Below are 18,638 nucleotides of genomic sequence, written 5' to 3'. Positions count from 1 at the left end.
TATATATATATATATATATATATATATATATATCGGAAAGCAAAGACATTCTAAGGACACAACTCGCAGATACCAACTCTTCCTATCAGATATTTGCGATGGGGCCGCAAGAGGGACAGTCGATACTACACCTGAGCCAGTGGCGTCAGACTAAACGCTCTACTAACTCAGTGGCGCCACGCCTCAGACAGTACTTACACTAATGTCACCGCGGTTCACGATGGTCCTCCTGGACATTACAACAAGCGAAACATCGTCCCTAATGGGGTGCGTCATCACCACGGACGACAATGCACACTTTGCAAGGTGCTACAAAGCTGGCAACAAGTGTGGTAAGGAGTTGTCGTGTTAGGGCGTTCCATTCCTCCGTCAGTGCTGTTGACAACTGCTTGATGGTCGCTGGTGCATGTCTACATGCTGGAATACGCGTCCCAAACGCATACCAACGTGTTCAGTGAGATTTAAGTCGGAATACGGAATGATCAGTCCATTCGCGGAATATCCTCTCGTTACCAGAACTCCTCCACCTGCTATGTCATCCACAAAAATGAGCTCGGCGCTGACCCCTGGAAAGACACACGTGCCGAGGGAGTGCAGTGTGACAATGGCGTTGATCGGTGTTTGCAGTTATGGAGGTCAGTATGCCCACGGAACAGTATGCCTTGCCACGGCATGACACCTGGACGGCCAAAACGATCGTGTTTGACAATGCTAGACGTGTCCATTATAATTATCCGGGCTGTTATGCCGTGGTCGGTTGATGAATTCTGAGGTGATTCCCAACGTTTCGTCTCCGACTGCGGGAGACATCTTCGACGGGGTCCGTAGCTTGATGGAAGGTCCAACACACCCACTGGCTCGCTACTGACTGCCGCTAAATTCCGTGTCCGCGCGCCCCCGCGCCGCGGCGTGACGTCACGTGTTTTGAAAACGTCAGTGCAATTGGCCGCTGTCCGTCGCCGTCGATCGCCGTTGCCATCACCCAGTAGTGGACGAGTGGTACACATCTTCTTTAACACCGGCATCCATATACCGTTTAATTTGACGCCCTCCTCCTTTCGGTTGAAATTATTTGGGTGTTTAGCGATCTCGATTGCCTCCCTATAGAGCCTTTCGTAGTATCCGCTCGTGGCCGCTAGTACTTGCGTCTCCTCGAAACGAATATTGTGGTTCCCTGGCTGGAAAGCATGCTCCGCAACAGCTGATCGTTCCGTTTCTCCTCTTCTACAATTTCCCTTGTGCTCTTCCAAACATTTAGAAACAGTTCTTTTGGTGGTACCCACATAAACATCACCACAGCTGCATGGGATCCTATACACTCCAGATTTTTCCAATGGTTTGCGAGCGTCCTTGGCAGGCCTCAGGTATTCCTGTATCTTCCTGGTGGGCTTGTAAATTACGGTAATATTCCGCTTCGTCAAGATCCTCCCTATTCTTTCCGTTACATTTTTAAGCTGTACAGGAAGTCCTTATCAGCGCAATTGCGCAACCGGAAGTGAATTTTCCAGCAACAAACAGACAAGTAAAATAATAGACGGAGAAAAATTCTAAGTCCAATAATGCAAAGAAAAAATACAACAACGCAAAATGCCCGGATAATTATAATGGACATGATATTTTCGGCCGTGAAAGTTTACATTTTAGTATCAATGCTAGACGTGCCCTCATATGGCGTGAAGCAGGAACATGTAATGTACCCAGGAACGCTGTCGAACGTGATCGGTTTGGTGTGGAGACACATGATGCTTCACGACAAAAACAGTAGAAAATTCCGGAAATTACCCATGACGTCTCTGGTGAGCAGTACTTCATGTGATTCTAAAACCGGACAGAAAAATCATGTGTCCTCAGGTACATTATCCTCTAGGTACAACACCCTCCTCTAGTCAGTGTTCTCCAAATATTCCTTTCCTCACCGGCTCTGCGTATAATTTCCTCGTTTCTTCCCAGACCACTCCATTTTCAGCATTTTGTAACACCATTTCCCAAACATTTTTTCGATTCTACTCTTGTCCGGTTCGCCCACAGTCCATGTTTCACACCCAAACAATGGTGTGCTCCTGACGTAGAAGTTAAGAAATTTCGTTTTCAAATTGAAGTCCATGCCGTAAAGTAGCAGACTTCTTTTAGAAAGGAAAGCTCTCCATTTTTCTGTCTCCCCTCTCGATTTCTCTTTTTTCAATTTGTTTTGACTTTTCATAAGCCGCTAAATAATCATACATAGTAATACATTGAACTCCTATAAACTACTGAAAATGCAACATATAATCTGTTTTAGTATCTACACGAGTCTCTATATCTCAAAGATGATGCATATTCAGATTTCGCGCCAGTCACATACGAGTGGCGCTAGTTATGTCACTATGAGGATGCAAATCAGGTTTGTTTTAAATAAACACCGGCCTCTGTGGCCGAGCGGATCTACGCGCTTGAGTCCGGAACCGCGCTGCTGCTGCAGTCGCATGTTCGAATCCTGCCTCGGCCATGGATGTGTGTGATGTCCTTTGGTTAGTTACGTTTAAGTAGTTCTAAGTTCTAGGGGACTGATGACCTTAGATGTTAAGTCCCATAGTGCTCAGAGCAATTTGAACCATATTTTTAATGAACGATGTAACGCTTGTGAACGTTAATTACCTTTGAGATTGGACATGGTGAGCTAATGTTAGTCAAGGACGCTTTAAAGGCGACAAAGACGCGTCACTAAGTTTGAACGAGATCGTGTAAAAGGAATACTAGAAGCTGGTTGTTACTTCTGCGATACTGCAGGAATGCTTGGTAGGAATGTAGCCACTGTGCATGACTGCACCGGTGATCACGAGAATGTACGGTCGCAAGAAGACCGGGCTCCGGAAGCTCACGTACCACTATCGACACGGAAGGCCATTGAGTTCGGCGTATGGCTCTGGCGCAATTTGGTTAGCAGTTGACACCACACTGAGACACTGAACTGTTACAAATCGCTTATTTGAAGGTGAGCTCGGAGACAGCTGCCTGTAGCGAGAATTGCACTGATCCCAAACTACAGCCATCTGCGACATCAGTGGTGTCAATCGAGACAATCATGAACAGCATTTCATGGCGTATGTTCCAACAAGATATCGCTCGCTCTCATATCGCCTTTGTAACCCAACATGCTCCACAGAGTGGCTACATGTTGGCTTGACCTGCTCGATCACCAGACCTGTCTCCAATCGAGCACGTATTGGACGTATCGGACGCCAACTCCAGCGTCGTCCACAAACAGCATTAACTGTCCCTGTACTGACCGACCAGGTGCAACAGTCATGGAACTCCATGACATCCGGCACCTGTACAACACAGCGCATGCACGTTTGTATGCTTGCATTTATCATTCTGGCGGTTACACTGATTATTATAGTTCCAGAATTTAACATTTGCAACGGCTTATCTCGTACTTACAGTAACTTGTAATATTGTTATCTAGTTAAATGTATTTGTGAAATTTCAATATTGTATATGAATTATTTTTGGTGTTACGATTGATACGCCCGCTAAACTGATGGTCAACACTATCAGATGATCCTCAACAAACATAAATGGACAATATCATTATATAAATATTTTTTTGTCTGTGACTGTAGGAAGTTGTAATTTTATGTACATTTCAACCTGAACATAAGGGCGTTAATTAATCTCACGACGGAAGGTGGCTGACGAAACTGTTAACACATAACTGTAATGGTTAGCACTCCTGCCTAGTAAGCAAGGAGACCCGGGTTCAAGTCTCGGCTGTGGCACAAATTCATTTCTTCAGTTTCCATCAGTAGCATAATCAGTAAGTAATGCAGTTCTGTTATGTATGCAATGACTTATTGTAAATCTTTAATGTGAGCAGGGACATTTGAAGGTGAGGCTAGTAGCCTCGAAAGCTGTTCTGATACGATAATAATAGACCACGTGACTGCAGTCTGCAGAAAATTCATTCTTACACCAAATGTATCCTTTTTAGAGTCCTGGAAATATTTCGGTTGTGTGTTCCGTTTGTTATTAAAAATGCGAAAATTTGTTGAGTCTTTTTGCGGGAAGCTTTCTCTTCTGGCGAGAGAAGAATATTGCTTTTCTTTTGTTCGTCTTATCTGCTATCATTTAGAAACTTTTTGACGACAGCTTCGACGTTTTCTGACAGCTGTTAATATACTCCACTACTCACCGAAGAGTCTGTGTCTTACTGTCCTTGTATTCTTTTTTAGTTTTTGCTGTGAAGGAACAAAAACAATACATTTTATGGAAGAGTTCTTGATACCTTTGCGTGAACAAGCGAGAAACGAAAACGGCCGCCGAATGTGTGTCTTGTAAAAGTAGATGAAAGTGCTACGTGACGGGTGAGAAATCCCTCGGCCACTCCGGTATTTGATGAGCAGAAGAATCGGGGCGAGAAGGATCAGGGAAGGAACTGTGACGGACTCTGTAAACGCACCGTTCCTTTGTCTGAAAATGAACATGATAATCATGACGACCATGCACTTTACCGGCTACACTCAATTTAATTTCCGAAGTTACATTGTGTTGCAACAGAAAGGTATGTAACTATTTCAAAATGTATAGGCTATTCCTGATGCAGCGTCGTTCTTTCAGGAGACGAATTATTAATGTGAATATATGCGAAGCCCTTTGAACATGAATACCAATCCAGGAGCTATTTTAAGCGTGACGTGTCCCCCCGTCTATTTTTTTTAAACTTTAGCATCATAAAGCTTTCACAAGAAATGGGAAAGGCAACACAAAATTAATTAATCATATAGTTTAAATGGCTCTGAGCACTATGGGTCTTAACATCTGTAGTCATCAGTCCCCTAGAACTTAGAACTACTTAAAGCTAACTAACCTACGGACATCACACACATCCGTACCCGAGGCAGGATTCGAACCTGCGACCGTAGCAGTCGCTCCGTTCCGGGCTGAAGCGCCTAGAGCTGGCAATTAATTAATCGACTTTATTTCATTTTATCTCCTGTTCTTTGAAATACTTCTTCATTGCTCGTTCTGTAGGTCTACAATTATTCTCCAAAACTATCCAAGTATTTTTTCGTCTTTCTTTCTACTATTCATGTTTCACTGATGTGTAATACTGCATTGCCAGTAAGACACTTGACGAATTTCTTTTTTAATTTTATCGGACTTGTTTTTACTGTCAACAAATTTTACATTTTTTTACCCTCTCCTTTTTGTACCCTCTCCTTTATTACCCTCTCCTTTTTTTACCCTCTCCTTTTTTTACCCTCTCCTTTTTTTACCCTCTCCTTTTTTACCCTCTCCTTTTTTTACCCTCTCCTTTTTTTACCCTCTCATTTGTTTCTGAAAGAATTTGTATGGAGTGTAGCCACGTATGGAAGTGAAACGTGGACGATAAATAGTTTAGACAAGAAGAAAATAGAAGCTTTCGAAATTTGGTGCTATAGAAGAATGCTGGAGATTAGATGTGTAGATCACATAACTAATGAGGAGGTATTGAACAGAATTGGGGAGAAGAGAAATTTGTGGCACAACTTGACTAGAAGAAGGGATTTGTTGGTAGGACATATCCTGATGCATCAAGGGAACACCAATTTAGTATTGGAGGGTAGCATGGAGGGAGACCAAGAGATGAATACACTAAGCAGATTCAGAAGGATGTAGGTTGCAGTAGCTAATGGGAGATGAAGAAGCTTGCTCACGATAGAGTAGCAGGGAGAGCTGCATCAAACCAGTCTCAGGACTGAAGGCCACAACAACAACCCACTCCTTTTTCCCATGGAAATTTCTTATTTTGCAGCCTAGGTAGTAGAATTCTTTAACTTCATCTATTTCGTGACGATCAATCCAGATGTTAAGTTTCTCGTTGTTCTCATTCCTTTTACTTCTCATTGCTTTCGTCTTTCTTTAATTTATTCCTAATCCACGTTTTGTACTCATTAGACCATTCCATTCAGCAGATCATGTAATTCTTCATCACTTTCTCTGAGGATAGCAATGTCATGAGCGAATCGATTCACTGATAACTCTTCACCTTCAGTTGTAATTTTCTTTTATTTTCAAGTACTCGAGTATAAAGCCACAGCTAATCTAGCCAGACGTGCACTACGAAAGTTATGTGGACGAGGAGTGCCCCCTGCAGTGTAGAATATGTATCGCCCGACATGTGGCTTCCGCTAATCTGCGAGGGCCATCGCGGCCGTAGCTCGTCGCTGTGCGGCACGCAGGCACGCACAGCCACGGCGGTGCCCTGCTGCGTTACGCAACGTACGCATTGCGTGCGGCCCTGCTATCTGCGGACCACGCGCCGGGTCAGCAGAGGAGTGTGGGAACCGCCACTCACCACCACACGACGCGACTCGGTGCGCTCAGTAGGAATCCCACAGGGGCAGCATTTCGCAAGCTGCCAACCTCAGCGGATCTAGCGAACTTCACTGCGAAAATGTTTTACAGTTCGAATGAAATGCAGATACTCCAACCACTCACTGTTATTACACTACTGGCCATTACAATTGCTACACCAAGAAGAAATGCAGATGATAAACGGGTATTCATTGGACAAATATACTATATTAGAACTGACATGTGATTACATTTTCACGCAATTTCGGCGCATAGATCCTGAGAAATCAGTACCTAGAACAACCGCCTCTGGCCGTAATAACGGCTGGCCATTGAGTCAAACAGAGCTTGCATGGTACAGCTACCGATGCAGCTTCAGTACGATACCACAGTTCATCAAGAGTAGTGACTGGCATATTGTGACAAGCCAGTTGCTCGGCCGCCATTAGCCAGAGGTTTTCAATTCGTAAGAGATCTGCAGAATGTGCTGTCTAGGGCAGCAGTCGAACATTTTCTGTATCCAGAAAGTCCCGTACAGGACCTGCAACATGCGGTCGTGCATTATCCTGCTGAAATGTAGGGTTCCGCAGGGATCGAATGAAGGGTAGACCCACGGGTCGTAACACATCTGAAATGTAACGTCCATTGTTCAAAGTGCCGTCAATGCGAACAAGAGGTAACCGAGACGTGTAACCAGTGGCACCCCATACCATCACGCCGGGTGATACGCTAGTATGGCTATGACGAATACAGGCTTCCAATGTGCGTTCACCGCGATGTAGCCAAACTCGGATGCGACCATCATGATGCTGTAAACAGAACCTGGATTCATCCGAAAAAATGACGTTTTGCCATTCGTGCACCCAGATTTTTCGTTGAGTACACCATCGCAGGCGCTCCTGTCTGTGATGCAGCGTCAAGGGTAACCGCAGCCATGGTCTCCGAGCTGATAGTCCATGCTGCTGCAAACGTCGTCGAACTGTTCTTGCAGATGGTTGTTGTCTTGCAAACGTCCCCATCTGTTGACTTAGGGATCGAGACGTAGCTGCACGATCCGTTAGAGCCATGCGGATAAGATGCCTGTCATTTCGACTGTTAGTGATAAGAGGCCGTTGGGATCCTGCATGGTGTTCCGTATTACCCTCCTGAACCCAGCGATTCCATATTCTGCTAACAGTCATTGCATCTCGACCAACGCGACAGGTTACATTCCTACCTTTATCAAAGTCGGAAACGTGATGGTACGCATTTCTCCTTCTTACACGAGGCATCACAACAACGTTTCACCAGGCAACGCCGGTCAACTATTGTTTGTGTATGAGAAATCGGTTGGAAACGTTCCTCATGTCAGCACGTTGTAGGTGTCGACACCGGCGTTAACCTTGTGTGAATGCTCTAAAAAGCTAATCATTTTCATATCACAGCATCTTCTTCCTGTCGGTGAAATTTCGCGTCTGTAGCACGTCATCTTCGTGGTGTAGCAATTTTAATGGCCAGTAGTGTATTAACGGTACTGTTCCTATTCTTCTTTCGCAGTAGGTCAACTAAAAACCACGTTGAAGCCTCTAACCCATATTTGAGCTTTCTCTATCACTCCTTCATCATTTCACTTTTTTCTCTCTCTGTTCTGCTGTCCAGTTTCTTCCTTTCTCTTTTAGGACCGAGCAAGGTGTCGCAGTGGTTAGCACACAGGACTCGCATTCGGGAGGACGACGGCTCAATCCCGCTTCCAGCCATCGTGATTTAGGGTTTCCGTGATTTCCCTAAATCGCTCCGGCAAATGCCGGGATGATTCCTTTGAAAGGGCACGGCCGACTTCCTTCCCCATCCCTACCTAATCCGATGAGACCGATGACTTGCTTTTTGGTCTCTTCCCCCAAACAAACCAACCCTCCTCCTTTTTAGTTTTCCCATCTCTTTTGTTCCTATATTCTGTTCACTTTTCGGCCCCTTGCATTACCAGATTCTCCTGCAAGGGGCGTTCAATAAGTAATGCAGAACATTTTTTTTTCCTAATTTAATTTCTGTTGAAAAATAAGGACCTTGTTGTGGAACAGCGTGGAATTTTCCCGCTGCAGCTCCTATAGTTTCATGAAGTGCCGACAGATGGCGGCGCTACGCTAGCCTGCAAAATGGTGTTTGCAACGGAGGTGCTTTCCAAGCAGAGAACTGTCATAGAGTTCTCTGGCAGAAAAAGAGAGCATTGCAGATATTCATAGGCGCTTGTAGAATGTCGTCTATAGAGACCTGTCAGCAAAAAAAAAAAAAAAAAAAAAAAAAAAGAAGCCCGGTGAGTGGCTGCGGGGCCGGCCGTTGTGGCCGAGCGGTTCTAGGCGCTACGGTCGCAGGTTCGAAGCCTGCCTCGGGCATGGATGTGTGAAGTCCTTAGGTTAGTTAGGTTTAAGTAGTTCTAAGTTCTAGGGGACTGATGACCTTATGACCTTAGAAGTTAAGTCCCACAGTGCTCAGAGCCATTTTTGAGTCGCTGAGTGAGACGTCTGTCATAATCGCAATAAGGGCGTGCAAACCCGATCGATCTCTTGCGTGCCGGCCGGTTACACACGACTGTGGCTCCTACAGTGCTACCCTCACGAAACTGAAGAAACGGTTTCAGCGTGTTCTTCGTCACAAGAGTGGCAACGAACTTCTCTTTCTCCATGACAACGCAAGGCCTCACACAGGTATGCGTACCCGAGAGAAGCTCACAAAACTTAATTGCTCTGTTCTTCCTCACCCAACGTACATTCCGACTTCCATCTGTTTGGCCCAATGAAGGCTGCCCTACGCGGAATGATGGGGAGGTTATTAGTGCAGCAAGACGTTGGCTCCAACGTCGACCAGTAAAATGGTACCATGAAGACGCACAGCCGTTCTCAGCAAGATGGCGTGAGACAGTTGCATTGAACGGAAATTATGCTGAAAAGTAAGCTCTTGTAGCTAAGAGTATTGGGAATAATATGGTGTACTATAATCCTGCATAAAACCAATCTGCTTTCAGAGAAAAAAAGGTGTTGCATTATTTAATGAACGGCCCTCGTAGCTTTCATGCACTTCACTAAGTTTTGCGTTTTAATTTTTCACAGTGTTGTACATTTTTTCTTGCCTGTCTCGTATGATTCACTGCCGGGATGCGTGCATGCGACTGGTCGCAATAAGACCCTTCCATTTTGGCTACATCCTCTGTTTCACCCACCCTTCCATAGGTTTACCACAGGATATAGCGTGATTCACTACTGCACACGTAACTTGTTTTCAATCATCCACCGTCCAATGAAGTCGCTCTTTACGATTGATTCCTTCCGTTGATTTCATGCGTCGTCATTTTTTTTTCAATATGTGAGATCAGCCTTGTCTTTGTTTAACTGTGGTTGTTCTCTCATGTTTCCTCTTTACAGTCGCAGCAGCAACAGTCAACTTTGGGAGTTTTAGGAGAGTTGATTCCTGATGGATTACATAGAGTTTCTGGATACTTTCGATCAATGATGTGCACATACATGTGGCTGCTGTTATTTATTTTTAACACTCTTGCACCAAGTAGGAGACCTGAAGGACCAGGTGTTCGTCAATGAAATGATTTATCTCTATATAAAACAAAACTGGTGTACTCACCAGTTGCTGCACTTCTTCCTGTATAAGTGAAAAATTATCAGACTTCCAGGTCTAGAGTTCATTAAGCTGGTTCCATTATTTACTTTGCAATTTACAGCTCTTTTCGCCTCTGCTGTGATGTATTTATGTGAAACGGGGCAACTTGCACCTTTGTTCGGATTCTACGTTGAACAGTAGGTCACTGCTGTAAACCGTATTGATGTTTCAGTTCACATGTCGAGTAAGACAAGGACCTCCCACAGAAACATCACTACGATGTTCAAACTAAACCTATAATTTCTTTTTTTTTTGAAAAGAAAAGGAATGCCGAGTGATCCTAAATTTGAAGTACAGTGAAACCTCCCCGTTATGCAATAGTGATTTGTCGCAACCAAACAGTACCGGGTTTGACTACTCTCATGGTAGAGGTATAGTTTCTGTGTGTACATGCGTCAGCGAGGTGCACCGCATTGACTTCTGGCGATAGGAATACTCAATGACGATCCTAATGCCGTAGTGACTGTGTTCGTAGTGTCGTTTACCTAAGGGAATCGGTTCAGTGCTATAAAAACAGATGCACTGATAGACAGATTAACGTGGCACATTCCAACAAGCAAAGAAACGAAATGTATGTGACTGTAAATACTGCCAACATACGCTGCTACACTAGTTTTATACCTGTTGTTTTCTACTTCGATTGTTCGTGTTAGATTTAACACAGCACCCTCGTAAAGAAGACACAATGTGTGCTTCAAATAAAATTTCAGTGTGACTTAGTTTCGTTTTCTTTATTTAGTAGTTTCTTCGTCGTGTGCTCCCTGTGTGTGTGAGGGCAGGGGGGGGGGGGGGATGGGGCGGAGGGACAGATGTCGTGATTATGGGAAACGGAGAGGAATTACGTTTGAGAAAGAGACCACGACGAAACGGAACAAAGGCAAGTAACAAGAACAACAGAGCAGAGGGTGCTTCGTGTTCATATTTACCAATGCATTGTTTCCTTTAATTGACCTTCTCATGACCAGACCCTCGCTATGTACTTTTACGGAGTATTAGCGTTCACACTTCTATCTAACTTCCCCCTAATTGACCATGGCACGATAACATTTTTCGTGTACTTTTTTGTCAACCAAAGAACACATCCATTAAATTTTTTGGAATGTCCTCGCGTCGTAATTGCTCGCTATGAAAGAGGCCATATGTTTCCCGACGAAGGTGGGTTTAAACCGCACTCTTACGATTTTTAGCTATTGACAGTTCTCAATGTCAACATCCGCTATAATCAGTATTACCTCCATTATAACACTAAATTCACACCGCAAGCATTGGGAGGCGGTTGGTGCAATAGAGACACGTTTCGTACTTGTGGGGACGTCAGAGTTCCATTGACAAATTGTGGCAACACTGGGACCAAATCATATTAGAAGGAAAAGGTTAGAAACGCATTCAAAGGTTCCAAAAATTTATTTTAAAAAAAGAATAAAAGTTTTCGCTCTGTTCTTGGAATACAACGCGTGCAGATATTACCATTTTCATTTTACCATATTACATTAACAATACATTTCACTGTCAAAAATTCACTAGAATTAAGTTTTAAATGAACAAGGAACTCTGCTGAAATCTAAGATGATACGTTAACCAAGGATACTTTTACAATAAGCAAATGAATTTTACGGAAATCAGGCATACGCAATTTACAAACAAGGTGTTTGTGCTGCCCAACGACTTTTAAACTAAAATTTTTTAACTAAAACTCAACGATCCAAAAGAAATTTAAAGTCAAAACATTTAAAACACAATACATAAAGAATTAAACGACGTCAGGATGTAGTTCGTAGTAGCTGCGCTTTCCTGAATTTTTTGTGAATTTTGCTTCGCGAGCTCAACAGATTGGAACGTATTGCCTTCGGGTATCCATACCACAAGGAATCGGGTCTGTCGTCATCCGCCTTATGCACACAAACGAGATTATTTTCTTGCTTAAGTTCAGAGCGTTTCCTGAAACACAAGTACTTCAGGAACAATTCAGATGATTGGTTTACACACAGCCACAAGACTACTTTGACAGTAGATACAAGTATGATACCCGACTAAATGTGCGCCACTGCGATAACATATCCAGAAATATCGCCGGCCGGTGTGGCCGAGCGGTTCTAGGCGCTTCAGTCTGGAACCGCGCGACCGCTACGGTCGCAGGTTCGAATCCTGCCTCGGGCATGGATGTGTGTGATGTCCTTAGGTTAGTTAGGTTTAAGTAGTTCTGGTTCTAGGGGACTGATGACCTCTGAAGTTAAGTCCCATAGTGCTCAGAGCCATTTGTACCATTTTTTGCAATTGAGGCTGTCCCCGTACCGTCCAACTGCCCAGCAGTATCTATTTTCAGCACGAAGAATAATCTCTCTGTTCAAACCACACATTACCGAACATACGCGACTCACACACCACTAATCAGCAATAGAGACCATGCGACTGCCTAAAAGTAACTGACTGTCCTCTTCACTGCACACACACACACACACACACACACACACACAAACACACACACACACCCTATCCAGCCACATGCCCACTACACTTCTGTGCTTCACCGACCCGGTTGCACGATGGTGCCAGCCATTGGCACTTTGGCACAAGGTACATACATCGTTCACGATCTATTTTTTACATTTGCACCGTGCACATACGTGACGTCTCTTTGGCACTATTGTGTATACAATGTTTTCTTGCTACTGGGGCATTCCGGCGCGCTAGTCTACCGTGCGGAAGTCTTCATCTCTGCGTAACTGCCGTACCCCAATCCACTCCGACTCCTTGGGTTCTCTGTCATCCATCGTTCTCCATTTAGTCCCGACATGGCTACATCCGATTTTCATCCGTTTGCAGACCCTAAAGAACACCTTCGACGACTTCATTTGGATAGTGATGAAGCGGTGAAAGGAGAGGTGAGGCTGTAACCCCGTCAACAAAGTCAAACATTCCGCACTGACGATATCAACAAACTGATCTCCCGTCGGGAGAAATAATGTTCGCCGCCAGTATGACTATAGTGAGAAACAAATATGTAAACACAAAGAATAAAGACGCAAAATGTTAAGAACGTTTTTTTAAGTCAAATAGGCTTGAAGAGTTTTCGTATAAAAAATTCGGAGGCATTACTTTTCAGCACGCCGTCGTAGGTGTGGATGAACAGCAGATCCACAAAATGAGTTATTATTTGGCGAAAAGCTAAACATTTGGTTGGAAAAAAAAGGTGTTAACACATGCAGCACAGTATCACAAAGTTGCTGCTTTCTTCATGTATTCGTCATCGAAGTGCAAATGTGGAGTTTCAGTAAAATGATTAAAACACAACAGAATGGTATGGTATGCTCACCTGCTAGGGTGACGTGTGTACATATTATGTGATTCTCTGTGAATCACACTGTATTAGCCCAGCAGCGAAAGTCGCAGCGACTGCGTTAACGTATGATGAAATAGGAATATGAAGTTGGTAACCAGATCTTTTGCCACTCATGTGTTATACACCGGCCTCTATCTCGGTCCATTAAAGTTGGCTGTAGATAACAGTGTGTAGACGGTTGATGAAATATCGATCGTGTGGCGTGTCCTGCGGTTTGTCTGTCTGCAAGCGTACAAAATCAAAGAGGCTTCTGGCATAGACTTCGAACTGTCTAAAATAATGTACAACCAGAGGCTAGGAGTATTTGTTTCGTTTTTCGTGACAGTATCTTTAATATAATGTCCTTGTTGAGAAAACATTCAGACATCGATTGTACACAAATGCAGGGTTTTGTAGATGAATGACTTTTGCGAGAAACTTCTCCTAATTCTGGACCTTGCAAGGGAACAGGAGAAAGATGAGTAGGGGAACGCTAAGAACTTTGTCGAGTGTGAATAAACATATAGATGAGCCATATCGGAACACACATGCAGTCTGCAGACCAATAGGACTCTGTTTGCAAAGACCCAGATACTGGCAGTAACGAGCGGATACTACGATAGGCTCTGCGGAAAGGTGACAGTAAGTAGCAAACACGTGAATAATTTCAGCCGAAAAGAGGAAGAAGTCGATTTCGGTTGTATCTGATTTCCGGTACTGAAGAAGTAGTACGCCAGCTTCCCACCGTGGAACGGTAGCGCTAATGTACGACAACAGCCAATTGCCCTGGCGAAATTTCACTACAGTCTCTCAGTCTAGTGAAACGCCCCGCCTCCCTCCACCTCCACTTGAAGATAACCGGTCTTGGCAGGGACAACACGTTAGGCCTACGAAGAAAATGTTATTGAGTATAGCTTAATAGCTGAGAGTGTTTTCCGGGGTTTAATAATTTTGAAACATCTGGGAACCTGAATTTGTTGTTTAAAGTATTATTTACGTTGGTTTTAGGGATTTCTAGGACTTGATCGATGGAATATTTCGGAAGACCAGCCAAGCTGATGGCGATTCCACGTTTCAGCGCTAGATTTCGGTGACTGTATCAGTTGTCGGAATAATAAGTAGAGAAAGTGGATCTGTCAAACTGGCTAGATACCCTATGACACGACAATCCGCTGGTTAAAAGTCCAAGAGCTGGTGAAGTTGTTAACATTCTCCAGTCGCCCGACTTAAGGAGAACGGGTAAGGAATTAGACATGGAAAAAATTTCGCTCTACGCTAATCTCTCATCTGAAAACAGATGATGTAACATGTCTCCGCCCTCCAACATGGGCAATGATTTTGCGTGCAAATGCTACATGCACACGAAAGGCGCACAATTAACAGTTAATCCTTCATCGGGACAACTGATAAACAATGACTGCGTCATTCCTGGTAACGACCGGATACAAGCCGGTACCGTTTTCCACAGATGATTATCTAACTTAGCGTGCGGACCTCCGGTAACATTACTAGCGTAATTATAGACTTCTCTATTTCTCTCACTACCAGTCCTTTACTAGCTATCTGCATAAAACAGATTCTCCTGTATTCCTTCGCTCAAATTGTCCCCGGTTTTGATCCATGGCTGCAAAGTGTGAGTGTGTGGAAAGTTAATTTTTGTTTATTGATAAAATAAGAATTACAAAAAAATTGTTGTTGATACTACGAGTACTGTGCTGTATATTTTTTGTCTTCAACCACAGCAATTTACAAAAGCACCTATAGCAAACTACTACTCTCTGTGCCTAAACCATTTCCGTTACCAGCAAATTTTTAGTTATCGTGCTACTTAATTCTTAAAGTGCTAAAGGGTTTGAATGAATTTACTACTTCAATGATGAGTGCGTTCTTCACTTGTAATATTCTGCACCTGACGCTTTGTTTTCGTTTCACTATGAAGCGAAAAAGATCAGGTCCAATATTTAAAAATTAAATAAGACAGCAGTTACTAATACGAACAATTTACTTACATGCGTAATACCGTTAAGTTTTTAGTCGTTAAGTTTGAAGTTTATGGTGAAAAAGAGTATTGAAATAGCGCTGCCTATCCACCACAGTATGTTTTGTTTAAGGTAGGCTACCTCATTAAATTGTGAGTACTAGTCCATAGCAGCTTCTTGTGAATAAAAATATTGACGAGATCTGTGTATCGATGTTTTCATGTGGTATGTCTCTTAATAAGAGTGAACATAATATGATTCATCAGTGTGGACTCGAGTAGTGATTTTGAGTCTCTGTGGTGCTACTGCGCTGGACTGGCAACAAATTTCTCAGCCGTTTTTACTGTAAGGTTTAAATCAAACATCAACATTATTTTGCTGTATGCACCGTGTCCACTTTCTCGAATGTCGTTGAAATCCATAATTGCTTCAAAACCTCATTAAACTGTAACAGTGTATAAATTATAAGTTGTCGTATTGGAAGTCAGATCTGGAAGCTGGAATCTGTAGAGATTGAATAAGAGTCCCTAACCGTTCTTTCCACAAACCTGTCGTCTTCTAAAGTTGTGTCCCCAGCGCAGAAGACAGCTCGTCGGTCGTGACATCTTCATCGGCGAGGGCTGCTATGCTGTCCTCTCGAACTTGAACCTGTGTTTGTGCTTTTTTTTTTTGTGGGATGCAACTTGCCCAAGTTAGTCTCTGTATCTACAGAGGGCAAGATCTGTAGTACTGACAATGATGGTAGGCGACACGTCTCATTAATAGTTCGATAATTTTTCTGACAACTTCCGATATAGTGTACGACGCGTCCGTCTGAAACAGATACACGTCCGGCTCTGAAGAACACTCGAAACAGAGTGAGTAGCGCAGCCGAAGTACTTCGTCTCTCAGGCGCGCCAAAGCCACCCGACGGTGTACGAAGCACTTCGGTTGTAATATCATTACTCATATGATTCTCAAAACTAGTGAAATTTAGTAAACAAAATCGGTAGACTCGTAGAGAAACCATGGAAGATTCTCATACTGAAAACTGGGTTAAATACAATGAAAAGTATATAAATAATTAATAAGAGAAGTTAGGCATTTTGGTGCCTACCACCCGAATGTGTCGACCAATCAGAAGAAAGTTTAGTACAACTGGCGGACCCTCCCACGGAAATGGTACCTACTGTACCATCTGCTGCTTGTACCTCACTCCGGTTTGGAACCATATGCTACTTGTCGTGTATCAAGTTGCATAAAGGCGAGCTTCTAGCAAGATAAAATACTGGCGGCCACAATCAGGAATATCACAAGTGTTAAGAATACAGTACAGTTCTCGTCCACTGGTTCGGAATCTTGAACCATTTATGACATTTAAAAGCGTTCACGTTACTACAAGAGAGAAATGATAATGGTCCCAAAACCAGACCCAGAGAGACTCAGTTAATACTTTAAAATAGAGTTTCTCAACGCATTTATGCATCCTATAAAGAGCAGTTTTGGACCAGATGTCCAGGATGTCTGTAAAGTCCCGCAACCATTTCAAAAAATCGTAACTTGCAAACTATTAAAACTAGAGCATCGTGGGTTGTTGTAAAACCACTGAAAGTTTTTTTTCTGTTATACCAGAATTCCAGTGTGTATCCCACTTGTCGGTCATATAATAACGTGGCCATATTCGATGTCTGTCCATGTGCGGATCAGCATTGCAGCATCAAGAGTTCTGATTATTTAGTTGATGCATGCACGAAGTATGGCAATGTAGCTGGTGTTCGATCCTTCGTGTAAACTCACAGAAAGAAGTGTTTTGGCGTGACCTTGGAAGAGCATGGAGGCCATACAATGGCACCTTCACAACCCACATACCTCTCAAGAAATGCGTCACTCATCAAATTCCAGACATTAAAATTCCAATGTGGTGATGCACAATCACGCTGGAATGAGACAGACGGTTGCAACTCTTCGATGTGTTGTAGGAGGAAATACACGAGAAAATCCAGGTAAACATTTCCCGTTAGGGCATTAGGCCAGACCAAACATAAACCTCGGTTTATCACGGGTGTGTTCACGTGTCTTGCATAGGTTTTTGGAGCCTTAAATATCAATGTTGTGGCAGTTCACATGTACAGAAATGTGGACCTCTGCTTCATCTAAAAACGGGCTCTTTTTTCAGGTAGTCAGTCGTTCTCAGCATCTACAGAGGTCAGCATGGAACACCCGAGTAGATACCACAGAAGTTGCAGGCTTGAACCATTTGCACGATGTACGCAAGAGGGCGTAACCTCTTACGTAACATTTTATGAACAGTTGATCTTGTTGTGGGCTGGCAGGAGAGCCAACCCGTATGAATAGAGGAAGCCGATAGGCACGCCTTTTAGCTCACACAGGCTGGCGTGAGGTCTGGAACAGGACAAGGAAATTAGATTTTAGAAAAACGGACGTAGCTGGTGGAATACTTAACTTTAATCCGTTAATGGTGAACGTCGCTCTTGACGGTACATTATTTACTAGATCTATAGCAACTGATAATGGTGCCTTGCTAGGTCGTAGCAAATGACGTAGCTGAAGGCTATGCTAACTATCGTCTCGGCAAATGAGAGCGTATTTTGTCAGTGAACCATCGCTAGCAAAGTCGGTTGTACAACTGGGGCGAGTGCTAGGAAGTCTCTGTAGACCTGCCGTGTGGCGGCGCTCGGTCTGCAATCACTGATAGTGGCGACACGCGGGTCCGACGTATACTAACGGACCGCGGCCGATTTGAAGGCTACCACCTAGCAAGTGTGGTGTCTGGCGGTGACACCACAGATCTTGCTTCCCGCAGCTCGCTTGATCCAGGACGAATTGACTTCTGGGGATTGCGTTGAAATGCAGCTTGCACTCTGCCATCACGTGCTTGAGCCAGAAATGGACGTCCACTTCGAGGAAGACTTCGACATTGTCTTGTCTCTTCGTAGTTTTTGAACCACCTCATAACGTTTGCTTTTTCCGGTGGTACCCTACCATACTGGCGTCAACAGTTGCTCAGTACTATTGCCGCAAGTTTGGATTCTGCATATCAAATGACGCACTGTGTCTTCTGTTGGTCTGTTGCCGTTCTGATACATCCCAAAACAGCTTTGAGAGCTGCTAAACGGTGTACTACAAACCGCGATTGTCCAACTCTAATAGTTTCACAGTTACGATCTTTTGAAACGATAACGAAATTTTATGGACACTTTGTACTGAGAGGGTGTAATCTAAGCACAAGTAGCCACTTTCGTATTTTTTTTCCCAAATTCCGGAACGGATCGGCACCCCAAATAAGTTGTGCGCTCTGACGGCGAATCCATGGCGTGTTGGCGTTTCAGCTCCCTGCCGGCGGCCGTAGGCGCCGAGTGTAGGGATTTTTCTGGAGGACT

Source organism: Schistocerca serialis, chromosome 1 (genome assembly GCF_023864345.2).
Source record: "Schistocerca serialis cubense isolate TAMUIC-IGC-003099 chromosome 1, iqSchSeri2.2, whole genome shotgun sequence".
Taxonomy (NCBI): domain Eukaryota; kingdom Metazoa; phylum Arthropoda; class Insecta; order Orthoptera; family Acrididae; genus Schistocerca; species Schistocerca serialis.
Note: the sequence above shows the minus strand (reverse complement) of the source record.